The 23,038-nt window shown below is 44.1% G+C and overlaps 1 pseudogene; it reads left to right on the top strand.

Annotated features, from left to right (window-relative positions):
• Positions 1-18,957: 18,957 nt before the first annotated feature.
• Positions 18,958-19,852, top strand: LOC124246158 (60S acidic ribosomal protein P0-like; annotated as a pseudogene).
• Positions 19,853-23,038: the final 3,186 nt, after the last annotated feature.

Below are 23,038 nucleotides of genomic sequence, written 5' to 3'. Positions count from 1 at the left end.
GGTGTTATATAGAAACCATGATCTGGGCACTTGGTGTGCTCACTGCTAATGGGCTGTCATTGCATCTAGGCCCTCTTATAGACAGTGCTAGTCTGTAAGAGGGTCTAGAATACACACACACATGTACATCTGTAACTATTTCTACATCTCTCTGAGTATATATGTGTTTAAAAAGCATGGCTTCATATCAGAACCTTCAATTTCAACTCAGAATCTCAGGCATCAGTCTGGTCTTGCTCCTTTCCATGTTTTTTGTATCTTCTCCAATAGTGAGAAACCTAGTACCTCTTCTCTTCAATATAATCCTCACTTATTTGCTCAATTAATGTAACCAGTCTTCCAACCACATGAGCTTTCTCCTCCACCTGCCACCCCTGCCCTCTACCACCAGCACTCTGCATTTTCAGATATCAGCATTCACATTGCCAATGTGCTTCCATGTGGCATCCTATGCTGCTTCAGCACCCCATGTCTTTGGACACCAACAGGCATACCTCCAACATATCTCTGTGCCGTTCCCTTCTTCTCCCCCTTACCGTACCATGTCCTTGGGTGCCAGTGGGCATGCTACTGACATCTCTCCATATAGCATCTCCTATCTCCCTCTTTAGTACTCTATATCCTTAGACACCAGCAGGCATGCTGTGTCTCCATGTGGCAGCCCTCTTCACTACCACTGACTCCTCCAAGCTCAGAAGGGAAGATGGAAAGGGAAGGTAAGCAATGTATTTTAACATGGTTGAAACTGGCCAACACGTGGTCCAGAGTCCGCTGTCTTTGAACATCCACACTAGCTCCTTTTTAATCATCTTTTATAAATGCAAACTTGATCTTGTTGTTCCCTACTTAAAACCCTTGGATGACTTTCAGATCCATAGGCTAAAATCCCAAAACCCTAATATGGCCTACAAAACCCTACATAATTTGAACCCTGCCTACTTCTCCAGTATCATCTCTGTTTTATTTCTCTGGGTTCATTCAGTTTCCCAGAGCAGAATCTTCCAATCTCTTGCTTGGAGTGTGTAAACCCGGCTGTCAGTTTTTTGGGACCTGAGCCAAAGAAGGGGACTGGTGGTCTCAATGTTCACAACGCAGAATTTAACTTAATCCCTGTTTCCAGCATGGCATCTTAGTGGACCCTTAGCTGTGCTTGATTTAAGCGTCCCATCTTTTGCTAGGATGGAGGAAGGGATCTGGGGACTAACTATTCCTTATAAAAATGTTTAATCAATCATCCTGATCTCAACTCCATACCAAAACTCCCACTTTCAGAGATACCTGGTGCCTTCAATTCCTGAGCCTATTGGGGTTTGCAGTACAAACAGCTTCCTTAGCTTTCAGTTTTCTCTTGTCTTCTAAGTCAGTTCCTACTCGTTTGTCCATTTTCTAGTTTCATTTCTTGGAGGGTGGGTGGGGGTGTGCTGCCTTGCCTGTTGTAGCCTGTCTTCCTGTTTCCTTTGTCCTCAGGGTGTTTGGCCTTTTACTTCCCTTACCGTCCTTTTTGTGGGGTCTCGGAATGGAGCTAAGTGCATGTGCTCAATCTGCTCCATTTAACTGGAAGTGGAGTTCTTTTAAATAGTAAACACCCTCCTTCTTTTTAAAGCAGATTTCATGAACAAAAAATTGGATTTCATAAAATCATGAAATATTATAGCTAGAAATACTCATTCAGTCCAGTGGTTCTTGTCTTTTTTTTTAAAAGCCTTAATTTTTTTAGAGCAGTGTTAGGTTTACAACAATTGAGGGGAAGACACAGAGATTTCCCGCATATCTCCTGCCCTACACCTGCATAACTTGCCCCATTATCAACATCTCTCACCAGAAGGGTACATTCGTTACAACTGATGAACCTATGTTCATAATCATCCGAAGTCCACAGTTTACTTTACAGCTCACTCTAGGTGTTGTACATTCTACGGGTTTGGACAAGTGTGTAATGACATATATCCATCGTTATAATATCATACAGAGTATTTTCACTGCCCTAAAAATCCTCTGTGCTCTCCTTATTCATCTGCCCCCACCGTGGGGAACTGCTGATCATTTTACTGTCTCCATAGTTTTGCCTTTTTCCAGGATGTCATATAGTTGGAATCATATGATATGTATCCTTTTCACATTGGCTTCTTTCACTTAGTCATATGAATTTAAGCTTCCTTCATATCTTTTCATGGCTTCATAGCTTATTTCTTTTTAGGGCTGAATAATATTCCATTGTCTGGATGTACCGGTCCTTGTCTTTTTACCACCAGGTACCTCTTTTATTATGTACTCACCCTGCCCCCTCAAATCCTCACATTTGAAAAGATTTCGACTTCCAAAACTCAGTTTGGGAAACTTTGGTGTAGTCAGCACCTCGTTACAGATGAGGAGACTGAAGCACAGAGAGGAGAGGGGCTTTGCCAAAGTCTTACGACCAGTCAGGGGTCAAGTTAGGATGTGAACCCAGCTCTCCTGCCTTCTGCTCCAGGGCTCCTTTTAGATCTAGGATGTGAGATTTCCCACCCCCAAACTGATGGCAAGGTGATGGTAATCTTTCCTTCTGACTTCACGCTGTGCTTTTTCTCAGCAACATAGTTAGCAGCGTTGAAATATTACTTCTGCTGCCCAGGAGGAAAAGCCTCCCTCCCATCTTGAGGGCCACAGAGGACTAAACATCCTGGGAATCACTGGAGCTTTCTTAGGGCCCTAGGGGAACTCTTTGTTTGAAATGTAATGAAGGTTCCTCTACATCAAACATGGAGAAAAAGCAATAGAAACATTTGAGAGTCAGTGCGGGAGGTCCTGTCTATCTTAGTCACCCAACCAATCAGCAGGGCTAGTCTAGACTCCTACTGCGAGCTCTTCCAGCTAGGAGTTACCAAGGATACACGGCTTTCCCCTGAAGGGGTTTACATCAAACTGCAAAGACAAAACATCTTATCAACCAAATTGTAACCTCTCTAAAGGCATGGCCTTTGTCTTCCCCATTTCTTGTGGGCCTCAGTGCACCTGGCCTCCTTCTGGATACATGTTAGCTATCTATGGTTGATTAAAGCTTCTTTGTTGCATTATTTCCTCTCCCCAAAGGGGGAAATAACGAGTGCTGAGTTGAGGCAACCATGTAGCCCCATTCCCCGAGGTAAAGCGACTACATACATTTTGTCTGAAAACTCACTGTCTTCTGCAAAATTCTTTCACACTAGTAAAGGTTAAATTTTGCTATTCTCCTGGAACTTTTGAAAATATCTCCTACAAATGAGGAGGCTAACAATAAAACCCCTACTGTTTGTATAGGCTTTGTGGTTTACTGTGATCTCATTTAATCTCTTATTTTGTCTTTTTCCTCAGTACTTTGTATATAAATGTTATTGATTCCCTTCAGAGGCAGCCATGTGTGGTGGAACAAACAGCGCGGGACTGGAGTTTTAGCACCCACCTCTTCAACTAACGATCTGAGTAGTATTAGGCAAGTTGCTTCCCCTCCCTAGGCCTCGATTTACCTACCTGCAGCAGGAGGAAAGGGTTTGGATTCCAGATAATCTGAGGCCACATCCAGTTTCTAATTGGAGTGCAGTGCCATTGTGTGGTTTCTGCTAAGGGCGTGGTTGTTCCAAACCAAAGGGCAGGGACAGGATGCAGTCTGATGATCAGGGACAGAGAAGGGGTGGTTGAGCAGCTTTGCACAGTTGCGGGTGCCTCACTCCCTGTCTGTAGATTTCCAAGGCTGTTTAAGTTCATGATCCTAGGGCATTGATTGTCCGCCCCCTGCCACACACACCATGCCATTCAGGGTTTATTTCCCAGGGTCTGCTTTAAAACCGGTGGAAGATTTTCGGAAGCCTCAGATCTTCTTATTTCTTGCCCTCTTGACATCTGAGGCCCGAAAAGAACATGGGTTGCCTGCCTAGGCAGGCTTCCGGAGGCCGCAGCCTTCTATCTTCCGGGGCTGGGGGCAGGAGGGTGCCCGAGCGAGCGCAGGCAGTCATTGTTTGGGTATTGACTCAAAGGAGCGGGAGCCACAATGCACAGGAAAAAGGATGAGCTCTTGACGGCTAAATGAAAAGATTCTTATCTTGGAAACAGCGGTTTCTTATGCAAAACAGGGGGCGGCAATGTGATTGTGCCCCACGGAGTACATTCAACAACAGGGATTTCAAATGAAGAAGCTATTTTGCATACCTACAGGAGCAGCAATGGGCCAGATTGTTCATTAATTAAAAAGAGGGGGCGGGCGCTGAAAAACCCACGCTCCCGCACTTGCTGCTGAACCGAAATAATTCATCTGCCTTCCTCTCAGTCCCAGTTGATCAGCTGGGAGACAAATGTTTTTTCAACCGTAGCCACCTCTGGGAGAGGAGGAGGGATGGAGCAGGGAGGGAAGGGGTGTCACAGATAACTGGAACAGCGGTGATCTCTCAACCATTTCTATTTGGCCTTCAAATGTATTGTACATAGGTGGCGGGTTTTTGTTGCCCCCCCCCCCCCCCCAATTTACTTTCCTAGTACTGTTTGATTTCATATGAAAGAATTCTGAGCAAATCCCCACTGATGGGGAAGAGAGGAAAGGAGAGAAATAAAGAGGTGGGGGAAGGAGGGAGAGGCCAGCAACGCGTCCTCTAACTACAGTCCCCCTATTTCCCCAACTCTGACATGTGGTCCACTGAGGGGATGGACTAGAACTGTGGCTGCCCTGGAAATTCCAGAATGTAGGTCACCCATACTGAATGGGTAATGCCACAAGTGGAGAGTAGACTTGACTGTGGTTGCAGGTGGGAGGCACCAACACCTCCCACGTATCTTTCCTACCAGCCAGACTACTCTCCTACCCCACAGTGTGTTTTGATTAAGGATAAGACTGGTTATCATTTATCAAACACTTTCATATATGTTACTTCCCATGTTATCTCCTATCACTATGTTACCCATGTGTGCCAGGCACTTTCACTTATGTTTGCTTATATGAGCTTCTCAGGTACCCTGGTAGATAACTTGGGTATTATTGCTCCTGATAAATAAATGAAAAGCAATAGTATATATTGGAGTATATGAGGAAGCCATTTGGTTTAAAACTAATTCGGCCTGACCTTGTTTTCCAAAAAGGCCTGAAGTGGCCTGTTGAGCATACTTTACATGCTTTAAACATTTACTATGTCCCAAAGACAAGAATGATGTCTCAAAGATAGGAATGTAGCTTCCCCCCATATCAGCATTTCCTTTAGGATAAGCATCTCTCCCTAGAAACTAAGGATTAATTACTGACCTGTGGTGCTCACCTTGTGACCACTGACCTGCTATGACAGCTAAGCATGTTATGACAATTGTAAATGGGACATTCCTATGTGATATATGCGCTTTGTTCCAAGATGGTATATAACCACTCAGTACACCCTACTTCTTTGGTGCCCTTCCTTCCTTGGGGAAGGAAGTCTGTGGGCCAGTCCTCAAATCTGGTTCATAATGAAGTTACCCCAATTTTGATTTATAGATTGATTATGGATTATTTGCGCTGACACTCTTGTCTTAGAAATGAGGAAACTGAGGTTCAGAGATGTTAAGTGGGTTATCCAAGGTCACACAACTTGAAAATCGCAAAGCTAGGATTGGAACCCCCTCAGTCTGATGTCAAAACCTGTGCCCTAAACTACTGTGCAATGCTAACTCTTCTCCCTTCCCCCATTTTTCCCCAGGTCATGTTTGCCAACTCTTACCCAAAAGGCAAACTTCCCAAGGTTGGCATTCTGGCAAAGCAGGGCAAGGATGGAGGTCCTTCCTGAATGTGAGACACTGCCCCCAACCATGCATACCTTCGTATGGAAGACAAGCTAAGGAAGGCAAGCCTGGTAGATTCTTTGTCTACCACAGGCTCACTAGTTTGATTCATGTTTTTTAAAGTCAGGTTTATTGAGGTATAATTTTCATACAGCAAAAGTCTCCTTTTTAAAGTGCACAGTTTAATGAGTTTCAACAAACATATACTGTTGTGTCACAGGCAACATAATCAAGACATACAATATTTTCATTACCTCAGAAAATTCTCTTGTGCCCCTTTGCAGTCAGTCTCTTCCTTTTTTTTTTTTTATTAATGTTATGATAGATTACAACCTTGTGAGATTTCAGTTGTACATTTTTCTTAGTCATGTTGTGGGTACACCACTTCCCCCTTTGTGCCCTCCCCCCACCCCCCCTTTTCCCTGGTAACCACCGATCTGATCTCCTTGTCAATATACTAACTTCCACCTATGAGTGGAGTCATATAGAGTTCGTCTTTCTCTGACTGGCTTATTTCGCTTAACATAATACCCTCGAGGTCCATCCACGTTGTTGTGAATGGGCCAATTTTGTCTTTTTTTATGGCTGAGTAGTATTCCATTGTGTATATATACCACATCTTCTTTATCCAATCATCAGTCTCTTCCTTTTATACCCAACCTTTGGCATCCACTGATCTATTTTTTATTCCTGTAGTTTTGCCTTTTCCAGAATGTCCTATAAATGGAATCGTTCAGTATGTAGGCTTTGGGGCTTGACTTCTTTTCTTTAGCACAATGCTTTTGAGATTCATCCATGGTTTAGTTCATTCCTTTTTAATGCCAAGTAATATTCCATTATATGGGTGTACTACAATATATTCATGCATCCGCCAGTTAGTAGACATTTGGGTTGTTTCCAGCTTTGAGTGACTGATAAAGCTGCTATGAATATTTATGTATAGGTTTTTGCATGAACATATGTCTTCGTTTCTCTTGGATAAATACCTAAGAGTTGGATTGCTGGGTCATTGGATAAGTGTATCTACCTTTATTAAAAAAAAAACCTGCCAAACTGTTTCCAAAGTGGCTGTACCATTTTGAATTCCCACCAGCAATGCCTAAAATTTCTAGTTGCTCTGCGTCCTCACTAACACTTGCGTAAGGTCAATCTTTTTAATTTTAGTGATTCTAATAGATGTGTATTTTATCTCATTGTAGTTTGACTTTGCATTTTCCTAATGACTAACGACATCATGTCCTTTTGTGTGCTTATTTGCCACCTGTATTTCTTCTTTGATGAAGTGTCTATTCAAATCTTTTGCCCAATTTTTAATTGGGTTGTTTGTTTTCTTATGATTGAGTTTTGAGTTCTTTATATAGTCTGGATACATGTCCCTTATTAGATATGTATTGCAAATATTTTCTCCCCGTCTATGGCTCACCTTTCATTTTCTAAGCCTATCTTTTGAAGAGCAGAAGTTTGTAATTTTGATGAAGCTCAGTTTATTTACTTTTTTAATCTATTATTCATTCTTTCTTTGGTCATATCTACAAAATCTTTGCCTAACCAGAGGTCACAAAGAGTTTTCTCTTATGTTTTATCCTAGAAGTTTTATATTTTCAGCTTTTACATTTATGTCCATGATCCATTTTGAGTTAATTTTTATATATGATACAAGGTAAAGGTTGAGGTTCATTTTTTTGCACATAGGTGTCAAATTGTCCCAGTGCCATTTGTTGAAAAGACTCTTTTCTCCACTGTTTTGTCTTTGTACTTTTGTCAAAAATCAACTGACCGTATATGTGTGGGTTTACTTGTAGACTCTCTATTCTGTTCCATTGATCTATATATCTAGCTTTGTGCCAATATCACACTGCCTTGTTTACTGTAGATTCATAGTAAGTCTTGAATTCAGATAGTGTAGGTCCTTCAACTTTGTTCTTTTAAAAAATTGTTTTGGCTCTTTTATGTCCTTTGCCTTTCCATAGAAATTTTCGAATCAGCTTGTCAATTTCTACAAAGAAGCCTGCTGGGATTTTGATTGAGATTGTGTTGAATCTATAGATTAATTTGGGCAGAACTGACGTCTTAACCCTATTGGGTCTTCTGATCCATGAACACGGTATGCCTCTCCACTTATTCAGGTTTTCCTTAATTTATTTCATCAATGTTTTGTAGTTTTCAGCATACAAATCTTGCACATATTTTGTTAGATTTATCCCTAAGTATTGCATTCTTATTATGCTATTGTAAATTGTCCTGTTTGTTAAATTTCAATTTCCAAATGATATACAATTGATTTTTTATATTGACCTTGTGTCCTATGACTTTGCTAAACTCATTCATTAGTTCTAGTAGCTTTTGGTACTCTCTTTGGGATTCTCTGGGTAGATCATCATGATGTCTGTGAATAAAAACAGTTTTATTCATTCCTTTTCAATCTTTGTGTCTTTTATTTCTTTTTCCTTGCTTAATTGCCCTGGCTAGAACCACCAGTACAATGTTGAATAGCAGTGGCAAGAGCAGACATCCTTGTGTTATTTCTGATCTCCAGGGAAAAGCTCTCAGTCTTCTACCTTAATTAAGAGTAATGTTAGGTGTGGGTTTTTCATAGATTACCTTTATCAGGTTGAGGATGTTCCCTTCTATTCCTAGTTTCCTGGAAGTTTTTATCATGAACGGATCTGCATTTTGTCAAATGCCTTTTCTGTATGAACTGAGATGATCATACGATTTTTGTTTTTCATTCTCTTGATATGGTAAATCACAGTGATGGATTTTCAAATGTTAAAACCAGTCTTACCTTCCTGGGATAAACCTTACTTGGTCATGAGAAATTATCCTTTTTATGTGTTACTGAATTAGATTTGCTGATATTTCGTTGAGGATGTTTTTGTCTATGTTCATGAAGAATATTGGTCTGTAGTGTTCTTATGTCTTTGTCTGGTTTCGTATTGATTGGGTTTTGAATTGGAGTTATTTTTCAAGTAGAGGGGCTAAATTTAGAGCTGGTTTGAGGCAACAGTGTTATTAGAAGGCCAAGTTTCTCTGAGGCACTGACTTTGCCTTTCTTTCTAAGCCACACTACTGACCTTTTCCCCTACAACTGCAGATGGCGCTGGACCCTCAAATAGTCCCTCTGCTGCTCAGAGGACTGGAATTTTGTCTCTCTTCTCTGCTTCACGTCTAAACCAACAACGCAATGCACAAAACAACAGAGACCTGCTCCCTGCATGTAACCGTTACCTAAACGGATACACTAAACCTGAGGGGCCCAAGAGACCTGCAGTCATATCTCTGGCTATGCTTAGAGTTGAATGAGCTCCAGGGGCGCCTGCACACGGTCACCAGGGTGAAAAGGATGCTGAGGGGAGATTTCATCCAGCTTGTGAATGGGAGCACTTTCAAATCTTCACCTGTACTTAGCAAAGGTTTGAGAGTTCTCTGTAGTACCCTGAGTATTTAACAAGCATTCTGATGCTGAGTAATGATTACAGCTGTACATAAAATAGAAAGATTAGAGTCTCAGTTGCCTGCTTAATATGTAAATGTATCCAGTTATGTGTGAGTGCCTTTAATGAAGTAACTTGCACTTCTGTTTCCTACATTGAAAGCGATTGATGAAAAAAAAACACTCTATAACCCCATCAGAAATTAGCAGCCAGCAGGTCCTTTGAAAGGGCTCAGTGGTGCTTCCTGGCCTGGGGCTAGGAGGCAGTAGGACTGGGTTTTAGCCCTGGTTTTACAATTGATTTCCACTTCTCTGAGCAATAGGATATAGGTGTCCTTACCCCCAACTGAGCTCAGAGAGTTGTTGATGATGGATTGTGAAATAACTTCTCTCACTTATTTACTTTGGATTGCTTCTCATTTCAACCTACGGGAATGGATAATAAAAGTAGCAGCTACCAGGCTCTGTGCTAAGTGTTTTGCTTATATTATTTCCTTCAATCATCACACCAGTCTTGGAAGATAGGAATTAATAAACACCTGTTTCATAGATGGAGAAACCGAGGTTCAGAGAAGGTAAGTCATTTGCCTGACCTCACCGTGTAAGTTCACAGCTAGGCTGGAATTCAAATTCAGATCTCCATGCCTACACCTCACTGTCTCTGCCGCTGCTGAGGATGATGACATCAGCCTGCCAGAATTCTCTCACCTGTAACTGGATGAGCTTGGAAAGACAAGGAGCGTTCTGTGTGTCTGTGAAGAGCTAGATCCAGACAGTGACTGGGGTTGAGCACTTCCTTCTGCACCTTACCACACACACACTGCCCTCAGCCTTTCACGAGAAGGGCAATGATTTGAACTGTATTTCTTCTAAAGTCTGGCTTAGGATGAGAGTAAGACTTCCCCCTGCTGCTTCGGTAGCAGTGAAGGGTCTCCCTCTGTGGAGGCCTCACCGTGGCTGTGGGAATGTGGCTGTACTGAATGGCTCTAACTGGAAAAAAATTATATATGGCACTTATTATGCACCAGACACTTCTCTAATCACTTTATGCATGTTAACTCATATAGTCCTGACAACAATCCTGTGAGACCGCTTATGATTCCCATTTCACAGATGAATAAACTGAGGCACAGAGAGGTTAAGTAATTTGCCAAAGTCTCCCAAACAACAAGAGACAGAGCCGGGATTTGAACCCAGACAGTGTGGTACCTCTAGACCTGCGCCCGTCCATACGGTAGCCATTAGCCACATGTAGATATTTAAATTTAAATTAATGAAAATTAAATAAAATTAAAAATTCAGTTTCTCGGTCATACCAGCCACATGTCTAGTATTTAATAGCCACACGTGGTTAGTGGCTACTGTATGGGATAGCGCATTTATAGAACATTTCCATCATCACAGAGCATCAGATCGTACAGCACTAGGTTACATTCTGTGCTTTTAAAAGGTTAAAAGGCATTTAGATGCTATGGCCCTCTCAGAGGACAATCTGAGTACATCTCCTTGTGTTCCTGGGTTGGTTTCAACTCTTTCCAATTTTTTGTCTCATTCCCTTTCTAAGCTTCATGGGTGAACAGGAGGGGATTTTCAGCTCTTTTTAAACCTGGCTTTAAACTCTGACCTAAGCCTCATCTACCACCAACCCTCCTCCTCCAGCCCCACCTGACCTCAGGCTCCTACTGAGGCTTGGATGTTTGAAGAGACACAGACTCTGCTCAGGACTTTGTAGTAAACCTGCAGGCCCCTTCTGGAAGCCCCAACTCACGGCAGGGAAAAGAAAGAGGCCAAGGGGGTGTTGGCTGTTAGCCCCTTGCTACTTCTGTCTTGGCCCTTATCAAATCAGTCTGATGTGCTGCCTACAGAAGGAGAAAAAAATAAAGGCGCTTCCAAATGAGAGTCACAGAATAGAAGTCGGTGGCAGTCCTCCTCTGCTCCACTGATTTACAGGCATTACCACAAAATTCCTCAGGGCTGAGGGAGGCGGCCAAGCGGTGGACAGCGATTACCAAAGGAGATTTTTGTGTTTTGGGGGGCCTAACAAAGTAGGGTCCTCCTTGCCAACGACAAGGAGGGAAAAGCCTTGTCGCTTTTCTATAGGAAAGCGACAAGGCTCTATGCCCCTCTGCCCCTAAAATAAATCTGCCTCTGAACCTTGCAGCAAGTCTGTGATGCCTCCTCCCCTTCAGAGTGAGAATGTGCTGTTTACTCGTTGGCCAACATCACATCTGCGGCAGGCAGGCAGTGTGGCCCATTCTCCCCACAGGGCCCTGAGATGAGGGCACGGTGGAGATGTTTCCATGGGTGGGGAGTAGTTTGCTGAAAAGTTGCAGACCTACCAGACACACTTCAGCAGTTAGCTCTCTTTTTAGCCTGTGGCCCTGTCTGTAGGTTCAAATTCAGGAAGGAAGGAAGGCTTGCAAAGACTCCTCATCGGCACAATGCCTTCTACAAATAGATGCTTCTCGGGGCATGCCAGGACCAGGATTTCGAGGACGATAATGACCAGCGTTCAAAAAGAAAGGGGAGGCCACTGAGCGGTTGTTTGTGAGTAGGCCTTGGCATCTGTGGTCAGTACAGCAGGTGCTTTGCTGCGATATTGACAGGGGGTGGGAGAGGGTGGTTGCAGAGGCTCTCTATCCCACCAAGCGCCCAGCCTCTAGGTGAGAGGTGACTTGGAGAGCCCATGTCTGAGTCAGTGCTGTCCCCTCTCCTGTTTCCTATTCCTGGAAGCAACCTGTTGCCCTCATGTGTGTTGTTATAAAACCTTTTCAATAGGCCTTGCAGGGCCCTTCAGAATAGTAATAAGCCCTTAGGTCTGAACGGCCAGCTGCAGTTTATAGAGCATTTTCAAGTCCTTGGTCTCCCTTTTCCAAACTCACCTGTTGTCTGTGAGGTAGGGAGAATGGCAGTATCATCTCCATTTTAACGGTGAAGAGATGGAGGCTGAGAGAGGCCTCAAGTTTTCCTTGCAAGGTAGTGTTTGAGTGGCACCTGACTGGAATCCCATATCTAGCTACACTTCTGCTTCTCGAATCTTCTAGTAGCTCATCTTGCTGTCTCTTTTGTTGGGCCTTTGGGAGAGGGTAGAAAAGTTTGGTTGCCGGGAAGGGAAGACACTACAGCTAGCACGGTGTGCTTCTGCATGGGGTTGAGGTGGTTAGAGGGATTGACAGCACTAGAAGCTTCTCTGGGCTCTCTCCTGCCTCACTTTTGTTCTTCAGCTCCCCTCTTCTGAACCCGGTCTCTCTCTTTTCTCTGGAGTCAGAAGCCGCTCCAGTATTTTTTTTTTTGTCACTGGCCGAAGTCCAGTGAGGACAGTGTGGATGCAGGAATCAAGGGAACGTTCTACGCTGCCCTCTCTTCTCACTTCTTGAGATAATGTCCAGCTTGCCTTGCTGATTGACAATGCTCATGGGGATGAAGCCATCCTTTCAGGACCATGGAGTGCTTGAAATGGCAAGGTGTTAAAAAGAAATAGCAAGCCCCAAAGAGAGTCACTTGTGTTAAGCCCCACCAAGATTCAATACCTAACCTAACTGCAGTTTCAGCCTCTCCCAGGAGTGGAATTTTAAACCAATCAGTCTGGAATTTCCTGATCAACACCAGTGAGGTAATCTGCATGATAAGACCCCCTGCCTTCCCCTAGGGGAAGGTAACTTGGCCTGAAATAATCCTTTCATTTCTGTGTCCCACCCTCCTGCTGCCCATAAAACCTTCCATTTTGTGCAGCTCCTCAAAGTACCTTTCCATTTACTAGGTGGGATGCTGCCTGATTCATGAATCATTGAATAAAGCCAACTAGATCTTCAAATTTGCTCAGTGAATTTGGTTTTTTAACACAGGTTAACAAGTTTGGGTTTTATCTTGTAGACAGTGGTTAGCCTTGGAAGGGTCAGTGTACTGGGGGTTAGAAGGAAACCCTGGGAAAAGGTGTGCTCTGGGATGCTGTTGTAGAAGGACGAGCAGGAGGCAGGAGCAGCTCTGCGGGGGTAAACAAAGTGCAGGGATCACCTCAAATGTGATCCAATGAAGACCTTGCCCCAATTAATTGCTAGAGCTGGCTCCTCACCTTCCAGCAAATGGTTACAATAAGCTGGCCACAGCCCTCAAGTGTGCTGTGGTTATCTGTTTACGTGTCCACCTTGCCTGCTTTTCTATGAGTTTTGAGAGCAAAGGGGCCTAGTCTTATTACCCAGTTCCTAGTACAGGGCAAGACCTAGAGTAAATGCTCAGTAAATGTTTGAATGGTGATAATTTCATAACTTTGCTCACAGATACTGCCAACAAATTCCCATCAAGGACTGCCAATTCTTAGCAGAGTCTTTCCTGCATACATATTAGGCACCTAGGTGAATCACACTGGGGTCCTGTTTAATGGGCGGGAGCAGTCCTTGACTAACTAGAAAGTAGTTGGCTAAATGGAGCCCTGGTGTCTGGCAGAGGTAGTTTTTCCCCTAAGGGCCTGTTAAAGAAAAGTTATTCTGACACTTGTTAAAATGGTAAAGAAGACTTTCTGCAAGACTATTGCAATGGGGAGAGAGACTGAACTCAACTCCTAATACAACAAGGACAAGAGGAGATTTATAGCCAATGAGCAGAATGAGGGGGTCAGTGGGTACAAAATTACTAAGAGGAACTTGACTAGATGTTAAGGACTGAATGTTTGTGTTCCGACCCCCACATTCATGTGTTGAAGCCTCAACCCCCAATGTGATAGTACGTGGAGGTGTGGCCTTTGGGAGGTGATTAGGTTTAGATGAGGTCATGAGGATGGGACCCCCATGATGGGATTAGTGTCCCAATAAGAAGAGGAAGAGACACCAGAGTGCTCTTTCTGGGCCATGTGAGGACACAAAGGGAAGGCAGCCATCTGCAAGCCTAGAAGAGAGCTCTCACCAGGAACTGAATTTGCCAGCTTCTCAATCTTGGACTTCCCAGCCTCCAGGACTGTAAGAAATAAATGCTGTTTAAGACATCCAGTCTATGGTAGTTTGTTACAGCAGCTCAAGCTGACTCAGATAGACATTAAGGGTGAGGGAATTCTTGCTAAACTGGCTTTAACAGGATTGTTACTATAGGCAAGCCAAGGACTTAGAAATCAAGGGTGGGGGATGAGGAACGTGATCAGATATCAAGCGTGATCACATATCTCTGGGGGCACTTTTGCTAAACTGACATAGCAGGATTCTTTGCTAAAGGCAGGCCAAGGACAGGGCCTAGTCAAAATAAGGGCTTAGAAAAGCCTGACTAAATTTTGGTCACAGAAGGAGTCTTTTTCAGGCCCAGTCTGCTGGGGCACAGTTTTGCTCACTGTGTCTGGCATCTGCCACACCCCTGTGACCTCCATTTGCCTAGGCAGGTGCACCTGGTGGGAAACCTAAGCTGCGGCCAGTGGTTACTCAGTGGAGCTGCCCATTAGAATCACTGGGGGAGCAGCTTTAAACATACCTATGCATGCGCCTTAGCTCCAACCTACTGAATCTGAATTGATGAGGGGATGAGGCATTTATATATTTAACAAGCTTTCCTGGTGATTCTCATTATCAGCCACGTTGGGGACACACGGGTGTACACTATGGATTGAACAAGAGGGCAACAGAAAAAAGGAATGGGGGACTGGTTGTTGGGGAAGAGGTGGGTAGAGGGTAGGGGTGGCTGGAGGGGATCCCATTGTCTACCTTTGCTCCCTTTCCCTATAGACATGGGGGACCCTTGGAGGGTGCCAGGACTTCTGTACTCAGAAAAGTGGCAAAGTAAGTGAACATTGTAGTACCTGCCACTTTCGCCTCTCAGGCCTTTTTTTTACCCCTTCAGGGCCTCTGTTGCCTCTGAGACATCTCCTACGTACCCCACCTTCTCTTGACTCTCCTCTTTCCGAAAGAGTCTGGTTAAGTACTAGTCATTAAGGTTTGTATTTTTGGTGAGGCAGATTGGCATTTTTTAAAGGGGATAAATGCAAATGTTAAAGGACTGGATGGCCAAAAGTAGGAAATTCAGATATCTGACGGGGGCAGTAAGGTTTCGTGTGTGTGTCTGGAGGTAGTGGTTGGGGGAGGGCTCGCTAGTGTCCCTACAAATTACACAGACATAGCTGCTTGCTTTGCCTGTGCCTAAAGTCTGCTCAGATACTTTATCTATGCCCCAGATTCCTAGGACTTTCCGGGCGATATTAGGCAGAGTTCTACCTTTTTCCTAAAAGGATAGAAAAATGAAAGGTTTAACGCTAAACCCTGACTCTCAGGTAAGATGCAACCCTTCCTGAAATAGCACGATGTCAGCAGAGCACGGGCTCATTGGCTCATTATCAGCGAGGTCAGGACATTATTTCTGGCAGCTTCTGAAAGCCACAGCCTGTTAGAAAAAAGTCTTCTTCCTGAGGGTTTAATACAGCTTGCTCTCTTGTTCTCAGGAGCGCGCTCGCTCTCCCTTTCTCTCTTTTCTTGGGCCTCCTTTTAAAATGCTAATTAAATTTGCTTGATCGTCGCTGTCCCCCACCCCCAGCTAATTTTGGAGATCAAGAAAGGGAGCTTGATATCTATAAAAGATGAGCCTGTCTTTCCACCTGAGCTACCTTTGTATTTCATTCTGTTTTATTACAGGAAATTGTGTTGGGGCCTTAAACACTAACATACATAACATTGATTGTATTCTGCATAACAAATTGGATTAGGATAATTACCACACAGATGTTAAAAAACCCTGAATGCAAATCAATGCAATTAGTCATGACTTAATATACTATAATTCACACACTGGAATGTCTTATTGTGATTATACTATTTTAGAACAAAATGCTTTAACAAAAAAAGAGGAAGAAAAGAATTCTTTTACTCTGGTGCTGCACGTGCTCTGAACAAGAAATTATTTTATGCTAATTTGGAATCTCACTACTCAGAATTCTTATTAACTAATAAGATCCTTCAATTTCTCTTGCCCCTTTTTATATAGAGAAAGCGCCTCCTTTAGCAAGACAATTTCATGCACAATTCAACTTGAATGCCACCATTATGAACAAAGGAATTTGCACACAGATGCTTTTGACAAACATGGCTTTAGAAAACTGAGCCTTGGGTGGTGGGGGGCAGGGCCCCCCACTGATGGCCAGGACCCTGAAACAAAGCAGACAGAGTGTAAGCAATTGGAATGGGTCCAAGGTGGCCGGCAAATAGGCGGACCTGTCACAAGGGCAATAGGCTCAGAGCAGCCACAAAGGGTTGTGCCTAGCTGAGGGGGTGAGTGGGGGCTGAGCTCCAGCCCCAAATCCATGCTCCAAGCTGTGCACCCAGGTGACCTAAGGAAAGGACGCCTTTTTCTAATTCACACAAAGGTGCCTTATGGATACATGGCAGGAGTCTGGTCAGAGAGAGAGAGAAAAATAATACAATTCTTATTGCCAGAAACTACAACAGCTGGGACCCCTGGAGTCTGAACTGTGAACTCGAATCCAATTCCTAAATTCTTCTCTGGTTTATCCTACAGCACAGCCCCACCCCCATGCTCTGTGCTTGCTTAGAATTCCCTGAGATTTAAGTTTTACACTCTTGAGTACGCTTTCTCTGTAATTGTTCTCTATCCGATTTATGTCAAAGCTTTGCACACCCAACTGATCTGGGGGACCCTTGAGGGTGTAGGCAGGAAAAATAATTTTCCCTCTACCCTTTTAGGTTATTGGCTGAGACCCCTCTGTAATAAGACAGATTAACAGGAGAAAAACAAACAGAAGTTTAATAGCATGTATGCCTCCTGTATACATGGGAGAGACCCAGGACAACTGAGTAACTCTATGAAATGACCCAAGCCTTCACCTTAAATACCATCTCCAGCTAAAGACAAAAGAAGATGTTGGGGGCGGGGAGCCAGTTATGGGAGGTGACCAGGAAAAGCACAGCAAACCAGGGTAAGGTTGTTGTGCAGATCAAAGTCCATGCCTTGTCCACTGATGAGAGTTTCTAGCGATTGAGAGTCATCCTTCTCTTTCTGGTAGAGAGGGGGAGACACCCTTACAAATGGAGATTTCCCTTATAAATCTAAATGTCTTACAAAACGGTAACTTCCCTCGGTTTCCAGAGATTTCCCCATGTCCGCTCTTCCTTAATCAGTCTAAAATAATTCTTCTGCCAAAAAGGCATGTTTTGGGGTGGCAAATTCTGCTCCCCTTCAAAGGCTAGGCTTGTGCCATCATCATCTTCCCTGGAGTACCCCCACCTACGGTTGCTAGATTTGGTAAATAAAAGCACAAGATGCCTAGTTAATTTGAATTCTGGATATACAACAGATGCTTTTATAAATATATAATAAAATGAAAACTATCCCACGCAATATTTTGAACATACTTACACTAAACTTAATGTTATTTATCTGAAATTCAAATTTAACTTGGCATTCTGTGTTTTATCAGGCATCCCCACCCCAGCGCAAAGCACAGAGCTTGTGGATTAAAATAGATCTAGGCCACTGGTTATCACATTTGTGTGCACCAGAATCACCTGGAGGTGATTAAGACACAGCCTGCTGGTTCCCCACCCCCCACCCCAGAGTTTCTGATTCAGCAAGTCTGGGAGGTGCCCCAAAATTTGCATTTCTAACAAGCTCCCAGGTAATGCTGCTGCTCTGCTCGTCTGGGGACCACCCTTTGGGAACCACTGCTCTAGCACAACCTCAATAAGTAGATCCAATGGGAAAGAAGCTCTTGTTGCCAAGTCGATAAGAAGCAAGCAGAAGGCTTTGCAGACCCCTTGCGGCAGGGTCTGTGGGCTCCCTGGCAGTGCTCCTTCAAGGAGTGTGTATTTGCCCATGCTGCCCTCAGCTACCTCCCTGCATAGTACCTCTTGACTGCATTAGGTTGGTCATAAGCAAAGTTGTGGTTTGGATTTGTTGCTTCCAGTCTTGTTTGTACCTCCATCAATTTTCACTCCTCTACCTCCCTCCCTTCCTCTAGGTGCCAGTGTCTTTCCATTTTCTAACTTGGGGATGGCAAACCTATGCATTGTGGTTCCCCATGAAGAGACTCTCCTTATTTATTTCCTAAGCAGGGAAGCTGCCATTTGGAGGTTGCTGGCAGTTTTTAGTGAAGACGTTGATTCCCTTTGAGGCTTTCCTCCTTTATTCTGGGAAAGTCACCAGAATGGCCCTTGACTTACAAAAATATAAAACACTACATGCCCATCAACATAGGACACTGATAGTTGTCCCAAGGGAATAGGGGAAATTTGCATAAGGAGTACCTGGGCTTCTATTTGAGACTGAGATTGAGATCCTGGATTTCTGACTGAGATTGCAACCCTTTTCTATTTGAGGCCCAAAGTTATTATAACGTTTTAGGATAGACTAGGGTGGTCCTGGCCCATTCCAGGGAGCAGGAAAGGGCAACAAAACTCCTGAGATAAAAAACATTATGAGAGGGTGTGGCCCGGTGGTATGTAGTGGTTAAATTCGTGTGCTCCACTTCAGCAGTCTGGGGTTTGTAGGTCCGGATCCCAGGCACTGACCTAGCATCGTTCATCAAGCCATGCTATGGTGGCATCCCACATAAAAGAGAGGAGGATTGGCACAGATGTTAGCTCAGCGACAATCTTCTGCAATATTCCTCAAGCAAAAAGAGGAAGATTGACAACAGATGTTAGCTCAGGGCCAATCTTCCTCACACACACACACACACACACACACACACACACACACAAGCACCATGAGAGACCTCCGCTTGCCAGGTGTCCTCATGAGAGTGACATCATCTTTAAACCCTGCATGGCAATCCCTGAGGAAGCACCATGATGCCTGGGGAAGACAGGGTGACCTGGAAGTCCAACTACTTCCTTAAGATCATCCAGCTTTGGGATGATTATGTAAAATGCTTCATTGTGGGAGCAGACAATGTGGGTTCCAAGCAGATGCAGCAGATCTGCATGTCCCTCTGCAGGAAGGCTGTGGTGCTGACGAGCAAGAACACCATGATGCACAAGGCCATTCAAGGGCATCTGGAAAACAACCCAGCTCTGGAGAAACTGTTGCCTCATATCCGGGGGAAAGCGGGCTTTCTGTTCCTGAAGAAGGACCAACAAGCTCCCATGAGATCAGTGACGTGCTGCTGCTGGCCAATAAGGTGCCAGCTGCACCTGTATTGGTACCATTGCCCCATGTGAAGTTACTTGGCAGCCTAGAACACTGGTCTGAGGCCTGGGAAGACCTCCTCCTTCCAGGCTTTAGGCATTACAACTAAAATCTCCAGGGGCACCATTGAAATTCTGAGTGGCGTGCGGCTGATTAAGACTAGAAGCGACACTGCTGAACATGTCGAACATCTCCCCCTTCTCCCTTGGGCTATCATCCAGCAGGTGTTTGATCATGGCAGTATCTACAACTCTCAAGTGCTTGACGTCACGGAGGAAACTTTGCATTCTTGCTTCCTGGGTGTCTGTAATGTTGCCTGCATATGTCTGCAGATTGGTTACCCAGCTGTCACGTCAGTACCCCCGTTCTATCACCAGTGGGGACAAGTGGGTCCTCGCTTTGTTTGTGGAGACTGATTACACCTTCCCACTTGCTGAGAAGATCAAGGCCACTGACACCACTGCTGCTCCTGTTGCTGCCGCAGCCCCAGTCAAGGCTGAAGCAAAGGAAGAGTCGGAGGAGCTGGAGGAAGATATGAGATTTGGTATCTTTGACTAATCACCAAAAGCAACCAACTCAGCCAGATTTATTTGTGAAACGAGGAAATAAAGGCTTACTTCTCTTAAAAAAAAAAAGCACTATGAGGGTAGAAGGAGACAGGACCAGGCAGCTGGCCCCTGCACTGGGGCTCCTGTGGTGCAAGGGGCATTGGGGGACATTTCTGCCAAGTCTTTGAAGCCACTGATACCAGAACTGCCTCAGCACAGCCCCTCCTGTGGGCAAGTTTATGCCACAAGCAAAGGTCCATGTGTGTGAAAGAATTGGAAGAGCCCAACCTACTTTATCTTGAAACATTTGTCTGGGCAACCATACCCCATCATCCTTGTGGGACATAATCCAGCCCAGTGGCCAAAGCTGTATAGTAGTCTCAGGGAGTATATCTGATACCCTGTGTTCTAAGGGACCCCAAGATAAGGACTGAATTTCCTGTCAATATGGAATGTAAAAACTCAGTCATAATAATTTGAACATTAAAAGAAATGTTAAAAATTTGTATCCTGAGTTGGTGAAGTGAGTTGCCCTTCTTTTTTTGGGCGGGGAGGGGAAGATTAGTCCTGAGCTAACTGCTGCCAATCCTCCTCTTTTCACTGAGGAGGACTGGCCCTGAGCTAACATCCATGCCCATCTTCCTCTACTTTCTATGTGGGATGCCTACCACAGCATGGCTTGCCAAGCAGCGCCGTGTCTGCCATGTCTGCACCCGGGATCTGAACCAGCGAACCCTGGGCCGCCAAAGGGGAACATATGCACTTAACTGCTGCGCCACCAGGCCAGCCCTGAGTTGTGCTTCTTACACATGATATATATGTCATTGCCTCCCACTTTTGCTCTCCTATTAGGTGCTATTTGATCAGAGCTGTCTTTCCCATTGAGCCTGGGCATGCCCTTTGGATCCTTCTATTATTAGTTACAGCATTCTTGGTTGCAAGTAACAAAAATACTTTTTAATAAATCCTTATCTAGCACTTACTATGTACTAGGCAGAGTTCTAAAGGCTTTATAAATTTACAAATTTGCAGACCCTTTTTTTAATTTTTACTTTTTTGCTGAGGAAGATTCACCCTAAGCTAACGTCCATCAACAATCTTCCTCTTTTTTTTTTGCTTGAGGAAGATTAGCCCTGAGTTAACATCTGTGCCAGTCTTCCTCTAACTTGTATGTGGGACAAAACCCCAGCATGGCTGATGAGTGGTGTAGGTCCGCACCCGGGAAATGAACCTGCAAACCTGGGCTGCTAAAGCGGAGTGTGCCGAACTCAACCACTATGCCATGGGGCCGGCTCCTACAGACTCTTTTAAATCAACCATAGAAGGTAGAGTTATTATCCCAATTTTACAGATTAAACACAAAAGGAGATTTCTTTTTTTTAGTATGAATTCAGGGGTGTCTCATAAAACCCAAGTTCCTGAATACAGGTGATCTTCAGAGATGAACTGGAACTGTGGGATAAATACTATCTGGATTCTCTTTCTACCACTTGCTTCTGCACCTCTTTGTACCTGTGTTTCATTCTTCCCTCTTACATTAAAGCAGCTCTCTCTTTCTAGTCCATATGGAAGAAAATGTGGTGGCTAGTATCACCCGAGTTTTACATGGAATGGATCTGACCATCCAGAGAGAGAAACTGATTTCTCTCTTAGCTCAAAAATTCCCTCAGAAGGAATTTATTAGCTCAGTTTGGTTTAGGTGTCCAGCCCTGGACTCAGTCTCTTGGGGATCAACCTTTGCTAACCAAATGTAACTCACAAAAGAGGGATTTATAAAACCATGCACAGAGGGCTGCACGTCACATTGCAGGAACATGCAGTTCCCACTGGTACCATGTGGACAGAGGAAGGAAGGGAAAAGTCCTTGAAATGAAGTATTGGGAAGACAATAGCTGTGCACACACTGTAACCCAGCATTCCACCTGGCTTCTACCAAGGGATCAGAATGGATATATGGTACTACTTCTCATCTCTGCTCTGACATCCTCCCTCTATCAGTACAGGAAATGGATGTGGTAGCCTCATTTACCCCCATGGCATTGGTCCAAAGGGAGGATCATCATATCTATCCCAAGTTGCCCCCTGTTCTCTGCCCCTGTAGCCCTTTTCTGTTCATATCTGATATTGCTTGACCTCCCCCTGCAGGCGAACTCAGTCAAATGAACGCACTTTAAATAAACTTTTACTTAGACATGGTGGCCAAGCTGTTATGGACAAGGAAATTGCCCCCAAGAGGGATGTGGCAATTAGAGTAAGGCAGGGTCAAAGTGTCATTAAGATGGTTTGTCTGTCTGGCAATTTAGGCAGGACCTTAAAGTGTACTAGTTAGGCCCAGAAACTGAATTTTGTAAGAGATACTTAGAGGTCAGTCATCTCCTGGAGATGGACTCATGCTCACCAAACTTAAATCACAAGGGATAGAGATGCAAAGCCAAATTCCAATTTATTCATTTTAGGGAGTATAGATAACTGTTAATCAGACTGGAGTTGGTATGTTAGCCAGTCAGGCCAGACTTGAAAATAAAGCTGAACGATAGCAGAAGGTTGGCTGGGGAGAAAGGAGAATTAGGGGAACTCCTTGGATTGTCTTCATGACTTCTGCCATCTACCTGTGATAGCCCCATCCTAGAGACAGATCAGACAGCAGGGACTAAATACTCATATTTGTATGTGAGAATGAGCTTTCCTGGACCAGTTGAGCAACACATTGAGAGTTTCTTGTTCTTTGACTCACCACCTTCTAGCTCTCCACGCTAACTTCTCCTCTGGTTAACACGTCTCCCTTCAGCTTCAGTCAAATCACCACGCACTGAGTTAGCAGCAGCTTTACCTCAAACCAGTGTTCTGAGAAAGGAACATTGTTCTGCAGGAAGATAATTGATGTTTGCAGCTAAAATTTTTTTCCATGGTCAATACTGAGTTAAAGTTAGATAGGTTTCTTTCCATAGGCCTTCTCAGGGTCATTGGTGAACAAATGTGCACTGTGAATTTCCAAAAGAAGGCTGACCACTTAGTTGTATTTTTCCTCCATATTTGACCTTTTTTTCAAAAGTTATGATGGCAAGTGTATTAGTTTCCTATTGATGTTGTAACAAACTAGCATAAGCTTAGTGGCTTAAAACAACACGAATTTATTCTCTTACAGTTCTGTAGTTCAGAAGTCCTACAATCAAAGTGTCAGCAGGGCTGGGTTCCT

This window comes from Equus quagga, chromosome 10 (genome assembly GCF_021613505.1).
Source record: "Equus quagga isolate Etosha38 chromosome 10, UCLA_HA_Equagga_1.0, whole genome shotgun sequence".
NCBI lineage: Eukaryota > Metazoa > Chordata > Mammalia > Perissodactyla > Equidae > Equus > Equus quagga.
The sequence above is the reverse complement of the archived record's forward strand: the minus strand, read 5'-3'. Positions and strand labels throughout refer to the sequence as shown.